The sequence below is a fragment of the Pinus tabuliformis genome, chromosome 3_2 (genome assembly GCF_031772625.1).
Source record: "Pinus tabuliformis cultivar Carrire ecotype Pingquan chromosome 3_2, CPIR1, whole genome shotgun sequence".
Taxonomy (NCBI): Eukaryota; Viridiplantae; Streptophyta; class Pinopsida; order Pinales; family Pinaceae; genus Pinus; species Pinus tabuliformis.
This window is the reverse complement of record NC_142302.1, coordinates 325,766,898-325,791,188: the sequence shown is the minus strand read 5'-3', so window position 1 is coordinate 325,791,188 and position 24,291 is coordinate 325,766,898. Positions and strand designations below refer to the sequence as shown.

The 24,291-nt window shown below is 35.8% G+C and overlaps 1 pseudogene; it reads right to left on the bottom strand.

Annotated features, from left to right (window-relative positions):
• Window positions 1-17,404: 17,404 nt before the first annotated feature.
• Window positions 17,405-23,893, bottom strand: LOC149180836 (iron-sulfur cluster assembly SufBD family protein ABCI8, chloroplastic pseudogene; annotated as a pseudogene).
• Window positions 23,894-24,291: the final 398 nt, after the last annotated feature.

Below are 24,291 nucleotides of genomic sequence, written 5' to 3'. Positions count from 1 at the left end.
GGTCGATGTCCTCTTCCAATTCCCATTCCTCCATATCTGTATCCAACTATTGAAGTGCTTGCTCTGTCTCACGAGTGAAGTCCTACTGCTATGATGGTTCACCCTATTCACTTGATGCCAGATGTTTTGATGATTCCACTACCAATATGGGTGTTGTTTCATCTATTTACACATGTTCCACACCCTTCTATACCTATTGCTGCTACACTTCACTCTCCTATTTTCATGGCTCTTGTTTCTTCCAGAGTTTCTCCTTTAGCTCATGCAACTCCTTCTTTATTTCCTCCATTATTCTCTCTCATTCTGGCTTTGCGTGATTCACTTGTCACGCTCGTGCCTCTTTGCCTCTATAGAAAAAGCTTCTTTCTCTACCAGTGGATCTGCTCGAAACTTGCAGCTTTTCTCTTCCTCCATGCAGTCGACAAGCTTCCTCTTGCCCTTGTCTCACACTAGTATGCTTGCCTCTACTGTTATCGTTGCTGGTGCTTGTGCTCTCTGGGATGCTACTTCATGTTGCTTCGCTAACCACTCCACGGTGAAGCCGACCTATTCATTCACTAGTACAAAATGGCCAATTAGTTACTAAAAAAAGGACTAAATTTTGCATATAAATGACCATTTTTCAGTCAGTGACCAAAGTAGTTAATTTACAGTATCTTATAAAGCGACAAACTTTTATTCATTTTCAGCTTAGTCATTAATTGGTTGCCTCAATTTTATCATCTATTAGTATATTTAGTTATAAATTTGGTCATTAATTTTTCATTGGTTTAGTCATTAATTGTCGCAATTAAGGACAAAATATACAACAAAATATATTACTATATGAATCCTTCAGAAGCCCAATTAATGACCAAAGAAATATGACGAAATTGTTGTTCATTTTATGAGATACTGTAAATTAGCTATTAATAGTCATATATATGCAAATTTTAGTCATCATTTGAAACCAATTAATGACCCAATAAATATGACTAAATTTTAATCATGTTATAAGATACTATAAATTAGCTACTAATAGTCGTATATATGCAAAATTTAGTCATCATTTTAATAAAAAAATCATCATTTGTAGTAGTCAATTATCTTTTTTTGGTATTTTCATATTCATTATATAAACAACTGATTTAGTAGTTTCTATTCATTTCATTTAATTTCATTCATAATCATTATAAATGACTAATTTAGTCATATATTCATTTTATTTATGTTCATCATTAATTAATATAAACTACTAATTTAGTAGTTTTAGATTGATTTTATGTGTTCATTATTAATCAACATAAATTAATTAGTATGATTTTGCAACTAAATTTTAAAAAAATGCCATACAATGTGCATGTTCATCTATTATGATAATGCAAAGTTACATATGTTAATTACTAGATTAAATAATATCAAGTGTAAATAAAAATAATTTCAACCATATAAATTTTATTATATAAAATATCAAGTATTACAATTTGAGTTTCCAACATAATATTGATTGGACTACAATTTACACACGAAATATTGTTTCATCATTTCAAAAAATTATCACTGTGTTTCCAAAGCATTGCAAGTGAATTCACCAATTCTGAAGGCTTGACCATCAGTCTCTACGAGTGTGTCTTGTTAGCTCTGCTATGTACTTGTGCGTTTGGAGGACCAAAATACTAGCATGGCCGTGTGCTTTTAGCAAGCAGGGAGCTCGCAACAGTCAGTTTTCCTCCTCTTCCTTCATTTTTTCCTACACTCCCATAACCCCGGTTATCCCTGTTTTACTCTAGAATTTGGCATAAACCCTTTTTTGTTTAACTCCCGGGCGTCGAGTTTAAACTGTCATATAACCGCGCACCTTCGCAAAAAGAGCTTCCCGTGAAGTCCTTCCCTATCACATCAGTTATAAAATGTGCATTTAACCCCTTGCCATCCGATCATTTGCCACACGATCCGATGGCATTCGCACCTCCCGCCGCCAAAACATGCCTGCGCTTTAACCAGCAGGGAAAGTGGTTTACCACCGGTCCCATCTACCACACGTCACCCGCTGATTTTGATTGCTCCTCTCGCGTAAGATTACCGCCGTCCTTTGAAAGCGGTGCGGGAACACCGCCCACCACCGAAACCGCCATCCTCTGCTTGTTATCGTCCGTGCACCTTCTGCCCCCAATCGCCATTGGATCTGTCCATTCAAAAATCCAACGGCTCATGATCGTCTGCCTTGCCTCCGCCCGATAGCCCCTGTCCTGCTGTCTCCACCATTGATCTGTGCAATCCGATGATTAGCCTCGTTCCTCCATTCACTCTTTCCACCCGCCATGAGGTCTACGCCACCTTTGACTGAGCTATGCTTCTGAAGGACAATGACGATCAACTACCTATACCTAGCGTAGTTATTCCTCAACCACTGCATTCAACAGAAATTATGGCCAATAAGAAAAGCACATCCCTCGAGCAGATTACAACATTTACCAGTTATGGAACTTCCTCCATACGACACTCCACCTACTTGAGAAGGACAACAGAGTATCTCAAAAGGAAAATTTTGTTCATTAAAACACGTAGTTTGCAGGAGAGGCCCATTTTAGATAGTTAATGTGGTTGGTGGTCCATTATGACCCCTCCACGCATAGGATAGCAAAGCATTTTTGTAATCAACCTATATATATACCCAGAACACATATGTGATGAGGGATGATGGTTGTTGTTTTGATGTAAGGTTCAACTTCTAGAGACTGTAACTACTGTGAGACTTGTAGTGTCTGGTCTTCATTTTCAGCTAATACAAACTTCATTTGTTGTTAATTTCTCACTTTCCATTTCTACTCTGTTCTAGGCTATGCCTGTTATGCATTTGTTCATGTGCTCTTGATTTTTAAAATTAGAGGGGTTGTCATCCCACTTCTGTTGTGAAGTCCAGTATGTATCATTGAATGTGTTATGCAGGTTTCTATTTACTTAGTGCTAGAGAGCTATCATCATGTATGTGCATTAGGAAATAGATTTGCAGACCTCTTTACTGGTTGCAGTCGGCCATCACATGGTCTTGTGCATCTACTGGTGTGGTCAGTATTCTCCATGTTTACCTAATCCTCAAACTGTGATTAATTGGTGGTCTAAAGCCTTGTAGTCTGGGGGTGTTCACCCATGTCTAGGGTTAAGCATAGTAGAAGTCGTTATCTGGCTTGAATATGCATCATTCCTTCCATTCATCCATTTCCAACATTTTGTTGAGTTTGTAATGTTGACAACCATCTCTGAGATACAACCTAAGAGATTTTCTTAGGGTGATAACATTGATTGGCACCTTTGCCATGGAGAGGTGATTGAAGCTCAGCTTCCCTGAGAGAATGACACAGTTCAAGATTTTGATGATAGACAAGGTCTGGACACATTTCTAGTTGTAATCATCTATCTAGTGACTCTACTGGAGGAAGACCAACCTTTGGTGACTCCACATTGCAGTTCTGGCTCAGTTTGTGAGGCATACTCAAAGAAATCCTCAGAAATCACCAACTGAACCAGTGCATGACCCTGAGAATATTGTTAAACCAAAGAAAACATCATAGAAAGGGGCATCAGGATTAGGTAAGCCTAAGAAAACTTATGCATCTCTAAAAGATAAGGTTATAGCTGAGAATATATAGTTTGAAGATTTAGAGCCCATCACTGTTAGTAAAGAAATTCTTTCAGAGATTAAGAGAGCTCCTTATCCATCTAGTTCCCATTTGAATCTTATTCCAAAGAAATCTTCCCATATAGTCCATAGCATCCCTTTGTTTCTTTCATCCATTTCATTGTTTCATACTGCTCAATCTGCTAGTGTCCTTCCACATACCCCAGTCATGGCAGGACAGCAAGCACCTACGAAGATAGAAAGAATTGTAGCTGCCAGGTATGGACCTCTGGTCTTGCCCATTCCTTTGAATGCTATGCCTGCAGGAGAATATCAGAAATATATGCCCAAGTTCACTGGCACAGAAGGAGTAATTGTTGAAGAACACCTTGAAGCTTTTTATAGTTATGCTGATAACTTAGATTAGGGGTGATTTTAGGGGCGAATGTTCGCCCTTTGGAAAAATTAAGGGGTTTTAAATTTTTAGTGGGCGAATATTTTGTATCATAGTAAATTTTTACAAATCACCTCAAATAGCCCACCTTATTTTAAGGGAGAGGGTAAAAAAGGTAAATTTAGCCCTTGAAATTAGGAGTTACAACCTTCCATTCACCCATTTTCAAAAATAGGTTTTATTTAAGTGAATCGTATGGGCCAAAGGTCCAAATACCATATTTATAAAAGAGGTATGGTAAATTAATAAAAATATAAATAAATGAGAGGTATGGTAAATAAATAAAACATTTTTTATATTTACTCCATAAGTCACGTTATATACATGCAAGGGTGTAAACAAATAAAAATATAAGTAAAGTGGAGGTATGGTAAATAAATAAAACGTCTTTTTATACTTACTCAAAAGGTATGGTAAATAAATAAAAATATAAATAAACTAGACGCATGGTAAATAAATAAAACCTCTTTTTATATTTAGTCCATAACCTTCATTCTATTTATGAAGGCTCAAAAAAGAGGTTTTATTTAAGTGAATCCTGTGGGCCAAATACCATATTTGTAAAAGAGGTATGGTAAACTAATAAAAATATAAATAAACTAGAGGTATGGTAAAAAAATAAAACATTTTTTTATATTTACTCCATAAGTCACCTTATATTTACAAACACTCAAAAAATGGGTTATATTTAGGTGAAACCTATGGGCAAAATACTATGGGACAAATACCATGGACTAGATTGTTATTAATACCATGCAAAAAAACATTATTAACCCTAATATTAGTATTAATAAAAATAAAAATGGCACATGGTATTGACCCGTGGTATTAACCAAAATGGCACATGGTATTGACCCATGGTATTCACCTGGAATGTAGCCTATTTAAATGGGGGAATTAAACCAGCATAGATCCATCTTTACTCTGGATCTACTAACCCCTGAGAGGTATCAAATATCGTGATATGAAAACTAGCATAGAGTGAAAAAATATTTGATCCGATCAAGAGTAAAAATGGATGTTGTAATTTAATGTATGTTAAACATTTTAGCTTGGTTAAAATAAAAAATAAATAAAAATCAACTATTAATTTTATTAATTTTTATAAATTACTAATAGTAATTCTTAAGCTCCAGGTTTATGATAACCCATGGTGTTGACCCATGGTAATACCATGGTATTCATGTGAGCATAGACTATTTAAAGGGGAAATTTGATCATCTTAGATCCATCTTAATTCTGGGTCTACCAAGTGCTCAGAGGGATAAATAGATTTCATCCCCCTAAGAGTGGTAAATGTGGAGTTAAGATGGATATAGGTTGGTTTTTATGATAATGAAGATATTAAATAGACTTACGAAATTATATTTTAAAAACATCTTAAGGTGAATGGTTAAACCATAGACATTGGACAAGTATATTTGTATACTTCTGTTTTAAACTGAATCAAATCCAAGGCTAAAAGGAATGGATTGATTGCACTAGTCATCCTTTTATAACTTTCCAACATATGCTGGAGTAAACAGATTGTGATTTGGGTAATTTTTCTAATTGCAAACAGGAACATACTCGTGTATTGGCAAGGTGGTTATGAGGTCCCTAGAAGTGATGAATTTGAATTTTTCTTGGTTTTATATATAGTATTAGATTTTTTCTCATGCTTTCTTTGAATGGCACGGGTGAATTTTATCCTACACCTACTAGGTTATCGATATGTAATTTCGGTAATTTTGATTACAAAAGATATTTCAAAGAAATGCAATGATTTCATTTGTGTATTCAATAAACACAAGATTTTATGATTGAGTAAAATATTCGCCATGCCTGGTGAGGGATTCGCCAAAAAATTATATGTACATATCATATTATTGATAAAATCACCTTCCATTTTTCCTATATACCATGGAGATTCGCCCATTTATTATACATGTAAATTTAGGGGGGGTTCTTAAAATTTTCCCTGACTTAGATATAAGTGAAAATGATGTGTGGATGAGAGTTTTTGTACAGAGCCTTGATGGAGAGGCTAGGAAGTGGTTCAAATAATTCCCCCCTGGATCTATTGCTGATATTGAAGCCTTAGATGAAGCATTTTTGAAGCACTGGGGAGATAAAAATGACTTTTTGTATTACCATACTGAGTTTGGTAACTTGAAGAGGGAAAATGGGGAATCATTTCCTGATTTTAGTAAAAGATTCAATCATATGTATAGTAAGATACCAGCTAAGATGAAGCATACCCCCACCTCTGCTAAACTCACTTATGCCAATGCTTCTGAATATGATTTCTGCCTATTGTTGAGAGAAAGGATTTGTGCCACCCTAGCCGACATGCAGGATGCAACACTAGAGGTGGAATCCAATATTATGGCTGTAGAAAAGCTAAAGAGTCATGTTGACAGGAGGAGGCAGAGAGGTGAGGCTTCTTCTTCCTCTGCCTCATCTTCAGAGCCCAAATTAGACAAAATGATTAAGATGATAGAGTCATTGGCTGCTGAAATATCTAAGCTGAAGGTTGAGCAGAATTCAGGAAAGACAAGGCAGCAGATCACATTTGCTCCAAGAAATCCAAATCCATTCAGAAGAGCAAATGATTAGTTGCAAATCATTCAAAGGGGTAAAGAAACAAATGAAGAACAAAAGGTTAAAGCTCCTTTTCAAAATGTAGTCATGGAGGAGGAACAATTTGTAGATGACGATGAAATTCACTTCATGGAAGATAAAGGCAGTGCTGCCTTTTTGACATTAGCTGCATATGAAGAATCATTGCTGCAGGAACAAATAAGTGAAGAATGGGACAGAGAGGCTATTCTGCAAACTGGCAACTAGAAAAGATATAATCTGAGGTCAAATGCAAAAAATGTCAAGGAGAATCCTGCCCAAAGAGCTGCTATCGAAATAGAGTTAGAGAATATCAGGCAGAGAAGACCGATAGCTGATCCAATCATCTTTAAAGCTCCAGTTCAAGAGGTAAGAGGTTCTGATAAGTTACCTTCCTCTTTCATCTTTGAATCAAAAGTCCAGAAGTTAAAAATATCTGTGCCTCTGGTAGAGTTAGTAAAGAGTGAAGTGTTTAGAAAGCCTATCCTTATGGCCCTTGAGTTGGAAAACACACAAACCTCCACTGACTCTGTCAATTTACAAGATGACAAGGTTGCCATTGTGCTTAGCCCCATGATTGAACCTGCTGATAATAATTCCCCATCATTTTATGTTTCCTTGACCATTCATGACAAAATCCTCCACAACTGCCTGCTAGATATAGGGGATAGCCACAATCTAATGCCTAAATTTGTCATGGAAGAGTTAGGCCTTGACATCACTAGACCATATCATGATTTATTCTCTTTTGATTCAAGGAAAGTGAAGTGCCTAGGATTAATCAAAGACCTGGCCATTACCTTAACTCAGCTGCCCATGAAGAGTGTGATGATGGATATATTGTGGTAGCAAATGTCCCTCCCAAGTTTGGCATGTTGCTGTCTAGATGATGGATTAAGAGACTAGGTGGGACATTACAGAATGATCTATCTTATGCCACTGTCTTACATTTTGGAGGAGAAAGCAGGAGATTATACAAAGAAGCACAACTGGCATACATCATTAGTGATGAGAAGAATCCTACTAATCATCCCATATATGCTGTGGGCACTGATTTTGGAGCATGTATCCTCCAAATAGAAGAATCTCAGAAGGCCTCAACACAGATCAGGAAACTAGTAAACCAGGCCGAGAAAGAGCAAGGAAGTTAGGTTCGGGAGATGCTCTTTGATGGAGCATGTTCCAAGGAGACTGCATGAGCAGGGATGGTGCTGGTATCTCTAGAACAAAAAAGCACACATTTGTCTTTTAAGCTGGCTTTTCAAGTCACCAACAATATAGCAAAGTATGAGGCTCTGCTATTGGGCCTTAACGCAACAAAAGATGGAGGAGTCAGAAACATAAAGGTGTTTGGAGATGCTGATTTGATCATTCAGCAAGTAAATAAAATATTTCAAGCAAAGCACCCAAGGCTGAAAGCATATAGAGATGAGGTATGGAGACTCAAAGATTCCTTTGATTATTTCTGTATTGCATATATCTCTAAAGCCCAAAATCAGCTTGCTGATTCCCTTGCTGTGTCTGCTAGTCTGTTTATTCCTCCCATGCCTCCCAGACTAGTTTATGAAGTCCAAATGAAATATAGACCATTCGTTCTTGAAAATGTCCACCATTAGAAATTTTTTGAAGATGATGATGAATTAAATAGGTTCCTTCAAGTCATTGATGAATTTTTTGAAATGCAAATTGACCAAGAAAATGAAGCCTTGAAAGAAAACCCCCAATCCCAGCTTAGAAATAAAATTGGCAAAGATAATATTGTCCAGCTTCCCAACAATCATATTCCTAAGGGCTTAATTCCTTTAGAAAGATTGTTTAACCAGAATGATGTGCCTTACAAGGCTGCCCAAAAAGAAGACCAATCTGCAGTTTGTAAGCATGACATAGGGAGTCCAGGTTAACCTAGATACATAAAGTTGTCTTCTCATCTGTCTGCTGACCAAATTTTCGAATACTGCAATTTAATGAAGCAATTTTCTGATGTGTTGGTCTGGGAATATAGTGACCTGAAAACCTATGATAAAAAGATTATTCAGCATAAAATCCCTTTGGAGAAAGACACCATACCTTCCAAACAGAAGCTGAGACCAATAAATCCTATGCTTCTTCCTCTGATTGAAAAAGAAATTAAAAAGTTGCAGGTTACCAAAATCATAGTCCCTCTCAGATATTCAAAATTGATAGCCAACTTGGTGATAGTGAGGAAGAAAAGTGGAGAAATCAGACTGTGTGTTGATTTCAGAAACTTAAACAAATGCTCTAAGAAAGACAACTATCCTCTACCAAAGATGGAGAATTTGCTGCAAAAAGTCTCAGGAGCCAAAGTGATGTCTTTCCTAGATGGATTTTTGGGCTTTAATTAGATTGTTTTGCATCCAGATGACCAAGAGAAGACTGCATTCATCACTCCTTGGGGCACTTTTATGTATGCCAAGATGCCTTTTGGGTTAATGAATGCTGGAGCCACCTTTTAGAGAGCTATGAATGTAGCATTTGTAGGAGAGAAGGATAAATTTTTCGTCATCTACCTAGATGATATAACAGTATACTCCAGCAGCCATTTTGACCATTTGCAACATTTAAAGAAAGTGTTTTTGAAGTGCAAAAGGTTTTGGATTTCAGCCAATCCTAAGAAATCACAATTTGATTTAGAAGAAGGCAAGTTGCTGGGACATATTGTTTCTGTTGTAGGTGTCTGAATTGACCCAGAAAGGGTAAAAGCAATACAATCCCTGTCTGTCCTGAGATCAAAGAAGGACATCTAGTCCTTTCTGGGCAAGATTAATTTTGTGAGGAGGTTTATACCAAATTTTGCAGAATTGGTGAAGCATATTACCTCCATGTTGAAGAAGGGGTCAGAGATCAAATGGACTGATATAGCAAGAAGATATTTTGAGTCCATTAAGGAAGCTATTATGGAGGCTCCCACTTTAATAAGTCCATATTACAGCAAGGAGTTCCATATATTTTCATTTGCCTCTAAAGACACCCTTGTAGCAGTTTTATTGCAAGCAGATGAAGAAGGCTCAGAGCATCTAGTGGAATTCTTCAGCAAAACATTAAGGGTTGCTGAGCTGATATTATTGAGAAACAAGCATATTCTCTTATCAAATCTTTGAAAGCATTCAGAGTTTACATTCTACATTCCAAGATAATTGCATATGTACCCTTTGCTGCAATAAAAGATGTCTTAACACAAACTGATGATGATGGAAGAAGGGCTAAATGGATTGCAAAGTTAATTGAATTTAATATAGAAGTGAAGCCCACCAAACTTGTCAGAGGTCAGGGTCTTGCCAAATTGTTAGCTGAACAAAATTGTAGAACATTGGACATAAACCTGTGCACAATTATAGAAATTTGTCAGACAGATGAAGAAGAGGAAGTAGTTGAACCAGAGAGAAAGTAGCCAGTGGCTGAAAATCTAGCTTCTTATGATTGGTATTCTGCAATAGTTAAATTCTTGCTGAAGCTAGAAATCCCTCCAGGCTTAAGCACAAGTCAAGCTAGAATGATAAAGCTTAGGGCAACTAAATATTGCATTAATGAAAATATTCTCTATTGGAGGGACCCATCTGGAGTGCTTTTGAGGTGTCTAGACAAAGACCAAGCAATGGAAGTTATGCAGCAGTTTCTTTCGAGGATGTGTGGAGGGCATCACTATTAGAAAACCACTACCCATAAGATCCTCAGAGCTCGGTACTATTGGCCCAATTTGTTTTCTGATGTATTTTTATTTGTTAAATCTTGTGACAGGTGCCAGAGGTTTGAAGGAAAACAGCGGTTGAAGTCCCTGCCCTTAAAACCAATACATGCAAAAGGAATTTTTCAGTAGTGGGGCTTGGATTTCATTGGAGAGATCAATCCACATTCCAATGGCTAGCACAGGTGGATATTAGTAGCCACTGATTATTTTACTAAGTGGATTGAAGCAATCCCTACCAGAAAGGCTGATCATAATGTGGTCATGAAGTTTTTAATTGAAAATATCTTTACTAGATTTGGTTGTCCACATAAATTAGTCACAGATAATGCAACGGCCTTCAGGGCAAAAGAATTGGTGGAAATGTGTGATTCAATGGTATTAAACTGGTTCATTATACCGCATATTACCCTCAAGGCAATGGTCTAGAAGAATCCTCTAACAAAATCCTGGTAAGGATAATAAAAAAGCTGTTAGAGGACAACAAAAAGAATTGGGATTCTAAGCTCAAGTGTGCACTGTGGGCTGACAGAGTGACCATTAAAAAATCCACTGGAAATTGTCCATTCAGGCTGGTATATGGCACTGAAGCTATATTCCTAATTCAGTTAACTCTCCCTGTGGAAAATTTCCTACAACCAGAACAGAATGAGGAAGAAGACATGGAAAAAAGGATCACTGATTTAGCAGAGGTACATCAAATCCGAGAACAACTGATTGAAAAAGCTGCAACACATCAGAAAAAGATAAAGGAAGCCTTTGACAAGAAGGAAAAAATAAATAATTTTCAAGTTGGAGACTTGGTTTTGAAGTGGGATGCACTAAAAGAGAAGAAAGGCAACCATGGGAAATTTGATGCTTTCTGGATAGGGCCTTTTATCATTTCTCAGATTCAAGGGAACAACACCTTCATACTAAAAAGTATGGGAGGAGAAGCAATTCTTGATGGCCCAGTTAATGGGTGTTTTCTAAAAATTTATGTGATTTTAGGTCTTTGGCCTTAGAAGTTGTAAATATCTTTTTTTTATTAGTTTTACTGTAGGATCAGTCAGACTCCATGCCCAATGGAACACTAAGAATTTTGTTAATTGGTTTTCATCGGAAAGACATCGATTTGCGGGTTCTTGAGACCTCACAGGGAGGATCTCATCCCCATAAGGAGCCAGTGTTAGCTCTGCTATGTACTTGCGCGTTTGGAGGACCAAAATACTAGCATGGACGTGTGTTTTTAGCAAGCAGGGAGCCTGCAACAGTCCCTTTTCCTCCTCCTCCTTAATTTTTTCCTACACTCCCATAACCCTGGTTATCCCTGTTTTACTCTAGAATTCGGCATAAACCCTTTTTTGTTTAACTCTCGAGCACCGAGTTTAAATTGTCATATAACTGCTGTCATATAACCACACGCCTTCACAAAAAGCGCTTCCCATGAAGTCCTTCCCTGTCACATCAGTTATAAACATGTGCTTTTAACCCCCAGCCATCTGATCATTTGCCGCACGATCCGACAACATTCGCACCTCCAGCTGCCGAAACATGCTTGTGCTTTAACCATTGGGGAAAGTGGTTTTCCGCTAGTCCCATCTGCCATGCGTCACCCACTGATTGTGATCACTCCCCTCACATACTATTACCACCATCCTCCAAAAGCGGTGCGGGGAATACCGCCCGCCACCGAAACTGTCGTCCCTCTCTTGTTATCGTCCGTGCATCTTCCACCCCCAATCGCTGTTGGATATGTCCATTCGAGATCCAACAGCTCATGATCGTCTACCTTGCCTCTGCCCGATAGCCCCTGTCGTGTTGTCTCCATCGTTGATTTGTCCAATCCGACGATCAGCCTCGCTCCTTCGTTCACTCTGTCCATCCACCATGAATTCTACGCCACCTTTGACTGAGTTGTGCTTCCAAAGGACAATGACGATCAACTACCTGTACCCGGCGTAGTTATTCCTCAACCACTGCATTCATCAGAAAGTATGGCCGAGAAGAAAAGGATGTGCCTCGAGCAGATCACATCATTTACCAGTTATGGAACTTCCTCCATACGACACTCCACTTGCTTGAGAAGGATAGTAGAGTATCTCAAAAGGAAAATTTTGTTCATTAAAGCATGCAGTTTGTAGCAGAGGCCCATTTTAGATAGTTAATGTGGTTGGTGGTCCATTATGACCCCTCCACGCATAGGATAGCAAAGCATTTTTGTAATCAACCTCAACATATACCCAGAACACAGATGTGATGAGGGATGATGGTTGTTGTTTTGATGTAAGGTTCAACTTGTGGAGAATGTAACTATTGTGATACTTGCAGCATCTGGTCTTCATTTTCAGCTAATACAAACTTCTTTTGTTGTTAATTTTTCACTTTCCATTTCTACTCTATTCTAGACTATGCGTGTTATGCATTTGTTCATGTGCTCTTGTTTTTTAGCATTAGAGGGGCATTCATCCCACCTATGTGTTGAAGTCTAGTATGTATCATTGAATGTGTTATGCAGGTTTCTGTTTACTTAGTGCCAAAGAGCTGTCATCATGTATGTGCATTAGGAAATAGATTGGCAGACCTCTTTACTGGTTGCAGTTGGCCATCACATGGTCTTTTGCATCTGCTGGTTTAGTCAGTATTCTCCAGGTTCACCTAATCCTCAACCTGTGAGTAATTGGTGGTCTAAAGCCTTATAGTCTGGGGATGTTCACCCATGTCTGGGGTTAAGCATAGTAGAAGTGGTTATCTGGCTTGAATATGCATCATTCCTTCCATTCATCCATTTCCAACATTTTGTTGAGTTCGTAATGTTCCCAACCATCTCTGAGATACAACCTAGGAGAGTTTCTTGGGGTGATAACATGTCTTATGAAAGATATTGGCTCTAAGGGTATCACTAGAAATATTCTCTTCTCTCTCTCATTTTTCATTCGTCACTCCAGTGTTATTGTTCTCCTCGTTCTTCAATTGTTGCTTCTTACCATCAATATTGAGTTCTTCTCTTGAAATTGAAAGAAGATACACTGTGGAGTATAAAACATGAAAGGTGATGAATACTTTAGTATAAAATAAAGTAGACTATAAAATATTTATACGACATATACCTCAACATTCGATAGGGCCACTATGTGGCTAGATGACATGTATAAACAAATCAAATAAAACATCACCATAGAAAATAACACCTTAGGAACTTAGTATTCAACCTTCAAAAGAACCTTAGGCAAAATCATACCAGCTAAGTTACATGCTAAAATTATCAAGCAATATATAACTTGTGAAAACAAATGGAAAAAAAAGATCAATGCAAAAAAATCCTTATTTCTTGTTCTAAAAGAATCATTCTCCTTAAATTTGGATATTCTTTTGCCCACAGTAAAAGTTGCTAGTTGTTTTCATCTATGTTTTTAGAATCATGATAGTGATCCAACATCATATTGGATTGTGGAGAAAAAGTGATTCAGCTTTCCAAGATGAGTACCTCACTTAGTTGAAAGAAGGTGCTAGATGTGAGTAGTGTCAAAACCTTGGGGAAGAAGAACATTAAGGAATAAGAAAATATATATTCACCACTTGTCCACTGAAAGAAAAAATTTCAATCACACAATGGCCTCTGGGAGTACATTTCGTTGGATGGATATGACACTCTAAGAGATGATTGTCTAATACAATGAGAAGTTTACATATATTGTCACAATGCCCCTCATAGTCATACCCTATAGTTGTGTCCCATAATATTAATCATATTATACTATTTAGTTATAAAATTATGACTATCAAATAATTATTAGTTTGAATAATTAGTCTGAAATTGCATTTTTAGTATTTATGTATACATGAAAATATTCAGAAAAAAGGTACTTTTTGTGACTAGTTAATTTTGAGTGAATCTAAATAGACAAGAAATTATGGTGCCTCAGTGTTTCTGTAGCGGTTATTTGCTCATTGTACCAATTTCTCGCATGTGATCTACTTCATTTGGTGAATTCCTCTTTGATGGTGTCCAATGTGAATCCAATAGACATTTACCCTCGATGTTTTTTTGAGCCAAAGGGAAGCTCCACAAGTAACAACCAAAATGTAGCCTCAAATATATTATTCGGGGCCTAAATACAGTAAGTATATGACAGGCCAAGAAACACTGCATGTTAATCATATTCCCTTTAATATTCATTAATAATATCTTTGCTTGATCATGTAATACTAAAGTGTCAAGTAGGGTCATTTAAAGTTATTCATCCATCAATATCACCTTTGAGAGTGCTCAATAGTTAGTACTTCCTATTACACACAAAGTAGATCACCAACTTCAAGCATAGCAATATAAACATGACAAAAATTAAATTAAAAGAAAGGCTAGGAAGTCAAATAAGACTAATCTCGAGTCAAGAAAATACCAAGCCCTTCAAATTAGCAAGGCATTATTAAGCTCTAAAACAGAAAATTCTTCCATTGCATCATTTTTACCTTTTCTTTAATTTCTTTAATTGAGAGGATAACTTTCAAAAGAAGAAAAAAAATCATTGAAACGGGTCTCAAAATCCTAACAAAATCTCAATTGATTATCGTATCAATTAAACATAAAGGAATTCATTCGATATGCTTTTAACTTGCGGAATATATTGAAGAATATGAATCTTTCTCATCCCTTGGTCCTAATCAAATTGTAATCCGTGGGTTCCAATCAAGTAATCAATTTCCCTCCAAGATAGTTAATATATCACTTTGGAGAAGGGTTGCTATAAGCATTCAGAAAATTAATTAGGAGGAAAATGAAGCACTTTAGTGGGGGCTTAAAAATATTTGAACACAACTGAAAATGATTTTATACTCCCTCACATTTTAAAACAGAAACCATTCAGTTGCATCTCATTTATTTTCCACCTTTCTATAATATGTAATTCTTTGAGCAAGAATAGAGCATTCATAAATATTATCATGAAACAAGACTCTTCATAATCCTAATAAGTTGGGATCTAACAAATAAATAATTTCATGTATTGATTAAATCTTGCATGGTAGCTTTCAGTGATTAAAATGACAACTTTAGTCTTAATCTCATTACAACAAAAATAAATCCAACCCTAACTAGTTGGGATCTAACAAATCAAGAATTTCATGTAGTAAAGCAAACTTACATGGTAGATATAAATTGTTTGCAATGACAACTTTATTCTTGATTTTATTACATTATAGATAAATTCAAGAGTACATACATATTTCCTTATCTGAGACAAAATTTGAACACGTTCAGAGATTTCATAGAAATATAATGATGCGATTTACCGATAGGACATGAGAAAGCTATCTACATCTAACACTCATCACTAGAAAATAATGTTATTGAGACACCATCTCATGTAATTAGAATCATGCAGATATATAGTGTCATAGAGAGACCTTGCAACACCTATTCAACACTACCTTCAAGCTTCAAATTCATCAATTGATTTACTTTAGTAGCAAATTCTAGTTGGATTTCATTAAATACAGCCCGAAAAAAGCCATTTATGATAGTTGTCGTTGCCTTCTCTAGATCTATCCCCCTATGGAAATAGAATATCTGACCTTCCCCAATTTTTGAGGTATTTTATTCATGTTCAACATGGGTTGTTGGGTTCTTCACTTGGAAAAGGTTGCAAATATTAGATGCATAATGGAAACAAGCATGTAATTCAAGATTGCTCCTAAAGTCTCTTCGGTGAATTATAAAACACCATCTACTTAAAACGTGATATATGGTAGTAACATAAACTTACCCAAGATCCCACTTAAGAATTCAAAATGTTGCAAATAGGATATGTCTTAAATAATATCAACTATTTAATTGCAGAATCACACTAAAATAGACAAATCTTCAAAATGTTGACAAGTGTGAAAAAAATGGAGTTGGAATATTATAGTTGTGTTAGGGAAGATATAGATACATGAAATATAACTTTTATATTAAAAAATGGAGTTGGAATATTATGTGAGGGTAGATATAGCTATGTGAAATGTAACTTCTATATAACATTCCAAATATCTTTTTTCAGTCATTTAAGAGACTAACATTTTTTATCTTCAGTTAATAACTTAATAATCCACCAAAAATAGCATAAATATCATTGAATTGGTTCTTCACCAACCAATGGGAAATTTTAAACCAATGTGAAAATGCTTACTCATTCCACTCCCATATTTGTGATATTTTATTTGTGTGCAATTTAATCTAGTGTAATGTAACTTCTACAACTTAAATGTAATAAATTACCCAAATTGAAGTTATACAATTCACATATTCATAATAAGATACAATATGAAGTTTACTTGTTATATCAAGGAAAACTTGTTCTCATCTCATTAACTCTTATCTTATAGTTGGTGATGGATATAGCTTTTAAAATTATGAGCCATCCTTGTTTGTTATTTTATCTACAGTTAATAGAAGTGGAAGTGATCATAGTTTTATTCAATATTATCTTGTACAATTGGAAATAAAATGATGTGGGGGTGGTGTTTCTAGTGATTTTCAAACTTGTTTTAATTACCTAAATTTAGATTATAATTTTATTAAATATTATCTTGTACAACAGGAAATAACATTATGTGGGGGTGGTGTTTCTAGTGATTTTCAAACTTGTTTTAATTACCTAAATTTAGCCTATTTAAAGTAAATAGTTGCACTAACCATATTATCTTCATGTCAGTAACTTTTCTTGAGGGCCTCTTCATGACATCCACCATCTCTGAAAATTATGAAATATTAGTAGTATCTTGCACTAAATAGACAATGTTGGCATATAATCTTTTATTATGTTTTTCTTACTCTGTGTCACAAATTTATTGATATTTTATGATTCTTGGCTTCGATTTCATGCTAAGGCTGGATTCATCATGCCTGATAGGATTTTTAGTTGTGCACACATCATATTTTTCACTTATAATTGTAATAAAAAAGAGAGTATCCACAATGACATGTAGTGACTTGTGAGTATTTGTTTTACTCAATGATATGCCTGATTTTTTAACCCATTCCAATCCCGCCATAATGAAATTAAGAGAGACAAGGACATAAGAAGGACTACCAGTAAATGGAATTAGAGACTTTAGAATGCAACTCAAATTGTACATGAATGTAACGATAAGTATTTGCAACTATTTGCTCACCGATGAGCATCAAATCACATTGTGAAAAATTCCTTGCATTATGAGATTTGGTTGCACCTGCACTAATCCTTTGTAATAGTTCCTTGACTTGCCTATAGATATAATTTTAGAAACAATCATACTCCTACAAGTCTTCTCATATGGATCATCTTTTTCCCCATATCTCCCTATTGATAGTTATTTTTCAAGGCAAAATAATAGAAATATCCAATTATATCATCGCCTTTCAAAACAATGCTTGAGTATTTCTAGGTGATTGTTGAACCAGTCTCTACTTAGGGCCATGAAATCCTTGATTTGTCTCCGTTGCACAAACCTATTTTCGTAATAAAATTATAAATCCCACGTATGCATTCCTCATCCTTAACATACCAATTCTTTACAGTGGAATACTTTATCATTTCTCCCTCGGTGAAATATAGATCCACTACTATGGCATGGAGATGATTGGTGTCATAAAATGGTGTAGTGCATCCTTCAAGATATGTCACATAACTCTTCTCATGTCACATAAATCCTGTCATCTACAACAATAAGATTCCTCTCAAATTGCCTCGTCTCCATCTCATTGAGCCTGAAATAAGTGGATATTTCCATGGGTGACAAAGTGTGCTTGGCATTTAATAGAAGGAGCTCTCACTAAAAGAAAAAATTACAATACAACATAATAGTTATCACCAGGAGGAACAACCCTGCTAAGATACTTCCTAACTAGATCAAGATACTCCTAAATTGCCTCTGATATCGAACAAAAGATAACCTCAAATGCCTATAGAGTCTACCTATTCATGGTAGCAATGAAAACATAGTCAAAAACAACATCTACAACAACATTGGTCAATCTCTTCTACTAGTCAAGGGCATGCCTAACTTTCGAAAAGTATCAAGCAGGTGAGGGTCCACCTCATCTAGGCTCCTCTTTTTCTTCTTCTCTCTCTGTTTACATTCAGAATGATATCAAAGGTCTTGGAAATTGATGGGTGCGTAAAAGTTATCACACCACTTGGGTTCTTCCGTTTTTAATCATTGTTTGTAAGCATTGAGTCTAAATTGCAAAAGCCATTCATGTCCCTTCCTTTTAGCCGAAATTAACCTAAAATTGAGAGAGTTGTAAGGTTTAATGGATCTAAGTATATTCTACTTAAAATATATTAACATTGTTTAAAACTGTAGGCATTGAGATAAGAATCTAAGGATGAAATAGAAAATATTTTATGTTCATGATTACAAGAGATTTTAATTTCATGTAACAGAGTTTGAAGGCCTAGTATTTGCATCCTACTAGAAAATTTTCTTGCACCACTTGATCCATTTGAATTTAGGCATGGTACATTCCATTACACAGACAATCAACCACCAAAAAAAATTGAAAAGAAAAAATAAAATTTCATGCATTCTAACCCTAGAAAACTTAAGGAGGGATTTCTACAATAAGGACATGCAAAATTCTTACTTGTGCATTGTATTTTGATGAATTGCTGGTAGCAATCAAGATCTCCATTATCATAATCATTAAACCCTCAACCCTAGATGAAATTTATGCTTTGATCATATAAACCCTTGAAATCGTTTACCCATAAGAACAAAAATCATCTTTAATAAAAAGGAAGAACTCTCCAGAGTCCAAATTCATACCCATGTAAAAATGGCCAAAATCTCCACACCCAATGACCTTTCCCTTCCTCCATCTAATCGTTGATGCTCTCCTAAGGTGTTTCCCATGCAAACTCCATGAATCCCATGAAATCCATGGATCACGTTGATGGTCTTCCTTCTTCTGGAATTTCCATGCAGATATCAACAAGGCAGAGCAAAATGCATTGCTATAACGTGAACATTTTATTTGAACCCGATGCTAAACTTGAAATGAAAAATAAAAGAAACATTTATAATGGAAAAAAGAAAAGAAATATTTATAATAGAAAAATAAAGTATATACATTGCAATTGAGTTAAATGATTTATTTTTAATAAGAAAAATTTATTTTTGCCTAAGATGCTAAATTAAAAAGAAGAAGAAGAAGTTGAAAATGATATTGGGATGAGTGTAAACATTTAAATATGGCTTCAATTAATCATAAAAAATTAAATTAATAAAAATAATAAAATTCTATTTGTTATATTTTGATTTTATTATTAACTTGTGAATAGTCTTTGTTACAATACCATGGATCAATACCATGGCTTATCAATACTACAAGCCCAAAAACCATAACTTATTTCACAACCAAAATATTTTATAACAATATGACAAGGTTCCTAATTGTGGATATTCATCCCCACACTACCTTAGATATTATTAACTGGTAAAAAATAGGCTTTGCTACAATACCATGGGTCAATACCATGGATTATCAATACCACGTGCCCAGAAAACATAAATTATTCAATTTACCATGGATATTAGCTTGTAAATCAGCTTTGTTACAATACCATGGGCCAATACCATGGCTTATCAATAACACGTTCCAAAAAACCACAACTTATTTGATAGCAAAAATATTTTATTTTAATTTAATTTTACAACATTTTTTTTATTGAATCTAAAAGGGAAAATGTTACAATTTGAGATATATCTAAAGAGAGAGAACCTGCATAAATCCATCTTACTGTGATCTTACCTAAGGATCCAAGGGATGAGAGCAATCAAAGTGACTAATTATAATAGATTAAATATAGTGCATGATTTTTCAAAGTTTTTCATTATTTTATTTTCTTTGACATGATTGATCCAAATTATAGGTTTAATATTTTACAACCAATTAAGTTTTTTTAATTTAGATAATTTCTTAAATACAATACAATGTCATCAAATTTAAGAGAGAGTTGGGGAGGGGAGGGAGATAGTGAAAAAGTTGGAGGGTAAAGAGAGAGAGAAAGAGAGAGTGGTGTGGGGGAGAGAGAGTGAGGTCGGAGAGAGGGAGCGAGAGGAAGGAAGAGAGAGGAGATAGAGAGATAGAGATTGAGTTGGGGTGCAAGAGAGAGGGAGGAAAGAATAAATATATATAGAGAGAGAGGTGGAGAGAGAGGGGAGTGAGAAGGGAGAAATGGAGAGAGTTGAGGTAGAAAGGAGAGGAGGGAAGAGAGATAAGAGCAGAGGATAAAGAGAGGGAGAGATATATTGGATACATAGATATGAAGAAGGAGAGGGGGGGCTGATAATGATAGAGTTGAATGGAAGAGAGAGAGAGAGAGAGGGAGAGTGATTGGGGGGGAGAGATAGAGGGAGGTGGGAGATAAGGTATGGAGAGGAGGAATATAGAGATGAGAAGAGAGAGATGGAATTGGAGGGGGCATGAGAGGGAGGGAACAAGAAAAATGTAGAGGGAGAAAGGTGGAGAGAGAGAGGGAGTGACAAGGGAGCCATGGAGAGAGAGTGAGGGAGAGAGGAGAGTGGGAGGGAATAGATAGAAGGAGATAGATAGAGAGGGAGAGAAGGGGAAGAGAGGGAATAACAGAGAGACACAAATACAAAGATATATATTATATAGTATTATATAAGAAACGTAGATCCATATTAACCCTATCACTATCAAGTGCCGAGAGGGATCGAATCTCTCGAGGTGCAAACCTTTCCTCATGTTTTGCACTAGAAAAAAAAGTTTGCACCTCGAGAGATTGGATCCCTCTCAGTGCTTGATAGACTAGGGATTAAGATGGATCTAGGCCGGTTAATATGAAATTAAAGTAGTTGTTATTTGATATTATAGTCTTAAAAATTCAAATTGGTCTTCAAATTAATTTCAAATTGGAAATAGATCCAATTAGATTCAATGAATAGAATTTTTAAAAATACATAAGATAATTTTTTCTAATTAAAAAATATATTTTTACAATTACAAATTATTAGAGATAAATAATGCAAAGTTGGCTCACCTATACACCATGTGAGGATGAAGAAGTGTTTAAGGAAGGATAAATTTTCAATCAATCAATCTTTACCAGCTGTTCAATCCCATATCACTTGTAAGTTTAGATTGCTTGACACAATTAAGATGACTAACATAAACAACTAATTCATATTATTGTAGTACATATTAGGTAGTTGTATTTCTGTCCTTAGAATAAATTAGTCACTCATGTTAGTCACTTTTAGTTGTATTACTTATTAGCTAGTCACATATTTTAACCCGTGACTAAATTAGAGATTTATGTTAATCATTTTTAGTTGGGTCACTTAAGATTGCTCATTTTTGGTACTATTTCACATGGAAAAGTTGTGGTGACTAACTTTTTAAGTCACCTAGTCACTAATTTCTCATTTTCTACTAGTGATTGGGTTTGGAGAAACCATAGCAATATCTCCATGGGTCCTCCTCGGCCCAATGAAATGCCTTGAGGATCTAGTTGAAATGTACTCTCGTGCAATGATATTTCACAATACAATGTGTGAAATATGGATTGTAACTTTGGAGGTCGAATGGATACTTCCTCATATGTTCCACTTCGACATACATTTGCTTGAAACTTCAGATCTCATATAACCCAATCCGCAATGGAAAAGTGGCCAAAGTGCCTTCTTCTTCCGGTGCAGTCTAACAGTCAATCTTACCGAGATGTGATATGCTACTCCCTGCATGACGAGTATGTCCAAGGAAAACTTCAGTATAACATGCGAAGGCTTCTCCACATTGAATATTTGTATGAAGGTGTCAGATGGTGAGCCATACCAATCAACAATCTCTATCAGTCCCTCCATTGCTGTTGTCGACATGCAGGGTGGATCTTGTTCGAATATAATATTCTAAACTAGGGTGACAAAAAGATCGGAAAGCCATGTGATAACTCCTTTGAAGCTGCATTTAGACAACAGCTTACAATATGCATTCACAGCAGTCTCTGCCGGTGACCATGCCTACTCCAAGCCCGAGAACTCCTGTCGAGCACAGATTACATCTAAGATGTAGGCAAACATGTGGATCTCTACTTGCATACCTGTAGGTGACTGTCGAGCCTTCATTACATGTTCCTTCAGCTGATGAGCCAACATGCTGGACTAGTTACATGGTTTTCCCTCTCTAGCCAATTGGTCCAACACAATCACCCAACTCTATGGGAGGGTTTCTATGATTTCTTGGCCTTACAGTTGACATGCGAATATGACCAAGTATTGATACACCTTCCGCAGTATCTTCGTCTTGTAGATCTAGTTGGGTGTCATTATGAGTATAGTCGTCTCCTTTACCCTATTATCACTCTATGATTATTAAGATTGGCAAGAAAAGGATCATAAAAGACATATCAAACCACTTTGGAATCTAGGATCTAGCCATCCTAGGCTCAGAGAGGGCTCTCTCTATATATTTTGAGATTTGATTTTTCCTTCCAGTATTTTAATATTTTAGGCTAGTTATATAGATAAAAGATTGATTAATTGATTTCGTGTTTGGTTGGGACATATCTTGTTTGAACCTTTTCCACTGGGCTATGGAGTCAATAGCTGGATTGTAGCATCAAATTTTTCAGAGCATTCACAAGGCTAGCTAACTATATCTACTGGATCTTAAAGCACAATAAGGGATGAAATGAGAGAATGGTGAAATCAGTAGTGGTTAAAAAGAAATTAAGTATTTCTTAACCAGACTTCAGAGGAAAACATTTATATGGTAACACAGAAAGAAATAAAGTTCTCTAACAACATATCTTACTCTAAACCTTCTATTTTACAATAAAATTTGAAAGATGCATACCAAAGAAAACAACAAAACATTTAACACAGAAAGAAAAAACATCACTAGATAAAAATAGCTCAGATATCTTGCAAATGTTCTTTATTATCAATGCTCCAGCTCCAAAATTATAGTGCTCCAAAAATATAAGTTTTTCAATTACTCGGGTCCACCCCCTAATACTTCCAATGCATGAAGTATTTAACTAAAATCTACAACAATTGTTGTATACACTTGGCAATTTGTTATTAATTACAAAGAAACTAAAATTTGATTGGTGTAACCATGAAGTGGCCACGATGAGATAACTTGGACATCTGGTCCCTTTTTTTTCTAAATGTCGTTGCTGGGTAATAAATTATGATGTAGTCACTGATTTGGATGCTCTTTAATAAGGTTTGTTGACTTCACTGACTTGGCTGTGTGCTGACTCAGCTTTTCATTTTTCCTTCGATATTGCTTGTCTTGTTGTTCTTGGTAGTCACACAAGTCGCTCCATTCATCTTCATATGGGATTTTAACCTTGATCAACCTGCAGTATATCTCATCTGTTTCTATGCACCATGCAAAAGTAGGCTTCACTATGAAAATGTGTTTCAATTCATGTTCAATGAAAATTGGATTGCTGATGGCTTCTAGCATTTCTCTTCCTGTTATGCTGTCTCTGATATTGGAGAGATTGAAAGCATCCTTTGCTATGTCTTTTAACCTCTTGACATAATCTTCTCTGGTCATGAGTTTATCATTAATGAAAATTGGAGAAGGGAGCCCCTTTTGTGTCAAAGGTTCAATTCTATTGAAAAATCTAATTACTGTCAGCTCTAAATTCTGGCACTTCTCCTTAAGTTGTACAGTCAAGTTCTACTTTGTCAATACCTTTTTCACATGTAAAATAGTTTCTATTATGTCTGCTACTCCCAACTCTTCTAGCTCATACATGTTCTTCGAATTTAGAAATTTGATAATTCTATTGGCTATTGCTGGCATGTCTCCCAGCTCTAGGTTAGTGGTTGAAATAGCTTCCTTAGCTTTTTCAACTAGCTCCTTCTATTCAAATATAAGTTGGATGTTGGGCTAGATCTAATTCATGCCATTGATGATATTGTTCCAGATGATTTCTTTCACCCTTCCTA